The sequence below is a fragment of the Elephantulus edwardii genome, unplaced genomic scaffold (assembly GCF_000299155.1).
Source record: "Elephantulus edwardii isolate Elephantulus edwardi_28Jun2011 unplaced genomic scaffold, EleEdw1.0 scaffold00430, whole genome shotgun sequence".
In the NCBI taxonomy this organism is placed as follows: Eukaryota; Metazoa; Chordata; class Mammalia; order Macroscelidea; family Macroscelididae; genus Elephantulus; species Elephantulus edwardii.
The window spans coordinates 810,176-813,398 of record NW_006400180.1 but is presented as its reverse complement, the minus strand read 5'-3'; the positions used below and the strand labels follow the sequence as shown (position 1 = coordinate 813,398).

The window sequence follows — 3,223 nt, the reverse complement described above, 5'->3', positions numbered from 1 at the left end:
ATTTTTTAAAATAAAAAAGCCTGTCACAAATAATTACGGTAATCTCTCCAGATGCGTGTTTGAGCACTTTGTGGGCTTTGTCAGAGCTCTAGCCAGCACATGGTCACCATTAATCTTGAATACCTAATGCTCAAATCTCAGGCCACTCAAAGATGAGAAAGAATTTGCCTGGACTAGCTATACAAACACACCCTTGTTTATTTAGCCTGAGGCCATTTTTTCCCATCTTGATCCTTATACAAAATAACTTCACAAATCTCTTGTTTAATTTCTGCTCTTCAAATCATGTCCAGTTATAGGAGCCACAACAAAGTTCATACGTGAAGGTCGTGTTACCAGCTGTCCCTGCATTGGTGTTCCAGGGGCCATGGCCATATTTCCACATATTTATTCTTTGTTTAGACTCAGACCCATGTATTGTGTGAGCTCTGGATACAATTTAGGGTCTAGATTTCCATCTTGAGAGATGGGAACAGATGCTTCTGACAAAATTGCTATGTTGGCAAGGTTTGCAAAAGAGACAGTTTGCGTCTGAATTACTTTCAGGTCTGCTTTCAGATTTTCAAGAGATGGATACAGGGACAGTTTGGCAGAAATTTCCAAGGCCATAGACATCCACGTGTGACCTCTGGAATGTAAATTTCCTTGTTCTTCGTAATACTGTAAAAGTTTTCTTTAGTACTTTCCTCACAATTTTCTCAGTGCTTTCCCTGGTCCCTTCCTGTTCTGGAATTACTATTTGGTGTTATCCTGAATGATTCTAATGTTTTCTTCATTTTCCTTTCTTTCCTTACCATTTTCCTTCCAATATGTTCCCATTATCAAAGTTCATAGAGTTTCTGGAGACATGTTGTTTAGGAAGTGGTTCAGTCCTTTTGTTCATAGGGTCACTATGAGTCATGCTCAACTTGAAGGCAATCAACAACAACAATGTTCCCATTAAGATTCTTATCTTCCTGCTTAATGACCCTCTGTTCCATCTCTTCTGTTCTGTTGAGGGTTTTTTTGTTTGTTGGTTTTTATTTTTTGTCCCTCTAGCATGTTAAAATCTCTAACATCTTGGTCTTGACATTCTGGATTGCATTTTCGTTCATTTCTGTCATTTCTACTACTGTGTTGGCTGTATCCTCTCTGTCTTTGTTGATTTTTAAATTTCTTCTATCTTTTCTATAATTTTAGTTATTTCTTCCATTTTTTGAAATTTCTTCAGATCAGTTCATGTTCTTCCATGTTGATATATTTATTTTAATTTTTTTTTATTTTAATGAACATTTACAGTGATTTTTGGATTTCCATTCATTCATTGTTGTACTTTTCTCCCTGCTCATCCCTCCCCCGCCAATCGCTCCTCTCCTTGAAAAGTAAAAGAAAAATTCCTTCAGTGGTATACAATCCCCCCTCCCCTCATACACTCCACTGTGTAACCTTCATTCTGGACTCTTGTCATAACCATGATACCCAATCACATATCACTTTTAAATTTTCTCTCCCTCATCTGTTTCAATGCATGTTGATATATTTCTTCTTGTTCTCTGCCTTTAAGATATTTGCCTTATTTAGGACTTGCATTGTTTCTTCCATCATTTGTACCTTCTTCAGTAGCTGTTCATATAACTCCATATAATATATTTCCCCTGCTTCCCTGCTGCTGCAGTGTTATTTGGATTTGCAATATGCTCTGTTGTTTTTTGTTTCTTTGGGTTTTTTTAGGAGAAAGCATGTTTTGTTTTTTCACAATGTTTGAGGTTGATTTTTGGCATTATGTGAAAGTTTTTCTTGGTATGTGTAAGGCTGTTTCAGTTATGTCTGCATAAGTTGGTGATCATTCTTGAACTTTATGATGCTATGGATTAGTTGAAGGTTGAAAGTGCTCCATCTATGAGGGTGGGCAACTAGCTGTAGTAGAAGTCCTTTCTGGGCCTGGGGAGGAGGAAAGTATGCCTTTCCTAAAGTCTTCCAGGTCCTCTCTTGTCTGTAGCCCACCTTATAGGAATCTCACCTTATTGCAGCCCCCTCTCCTAAAGTCTATTGTCCTTTTTAGCCAAGTTCCCCAACTGTAACAGTTCCTCTCCAGGGAGGCTGTAGGTAGCCCCTCCTTAACACCTCAATGTAATGGCTCAGGGAATGAGTTTCTCTTGCTAGTAGACCCCTCTCCTAAAGTTACTGTCCTCTTCGTGGAGTGGCCAAATAATTTACGTTGAACCCCATTTATTTTTCTCATCTGTAAAATTAGGCTAACAGTGTCTACCTCAATAGGAACTATCCAAATGAAATGACCAGGTGACTCTGAAGCATTTAGTCTGGTGCCAATCCAAAATCAGGCTCAGCAAATGGTAACTTTTGTTACTTGTATGCCTTCACATAAATTTAATGGGATGTAGTCTCTTTAGAGTGAAACGACCTGGAGAGACTCAGGCTGGTGCTGGATAATCATGGAAGGCTTCCTGGAACCCTAGCATTCAGAGGAAGTAGAAGGCATAGCTTAGAAGGATGAGTATGTTTCCTGGAACATTTTTCTATAATGAGTGAGCCAAATGAAAAGCTGGAGTCTACGCTGACATTTAAATCGTGCTCTTGAATGTCAAGCTGGGTTTAGAAGAGGACATGGCAACAGGGATATCATTACTGATGTTAGATAGACTGCAACTGAAAGCAAAGAATACCAGAAGGATGTTTATTTCTGTTTTATTGACTATACAAAGGCATTTGACTATATTTTACTATATGGTCAAATGCCTTTACATAACAAATTATGGCTGACATTGAAAAGAATGGGAATCCCAGAATACTTGGTAGTGCTCATGTGAAGCCTAATAGACCAATGTCTGAACAGAGCAAGGGAACACTGTTGGTGTGTGTTTTCTACTTGGAACTGAACTATATCTGACCCTTCAGATGGTTTTCAGAGGTGGTAAATCACACAGAATAAAATTATCCATAGTTTAAAATCAAGAAAAGTATGTATTAGCATTGTATCCTTTCTCCGTAACTATTCAATCTGTATGCTGATTCAAGAAGCTGAACTTCATGAAGAAGACTGTAGCAACAGGATTGGAGAAAGAGTCATCAAGCTGCATTGTGCAGATTGTACAAACTTGCTTGCCTAAAGCAAAGAAACCTTGAAATGTTTGCTGCAGAAAGTCAAAGGCTACAGCCTTCAATAGGTTACATCTTACCATCAATACGAAAAATCCTCAACTCTGGGCCAACTGGCAACATCATG

At 38.4% G+C, this 3,223-nt stretch overlaps 1 pseudogene; it reads right to left on the bottom strand.

The window, feature by feature from the left end:
• LOC102854809 overlaps positions 1-615 on the bottom strand; it is a 5,573-nt pseudogene extending 4,958 nt beyond the window's left edge.
• Positions 616-3,223: the final 2,608 nt, after the last annotated feature.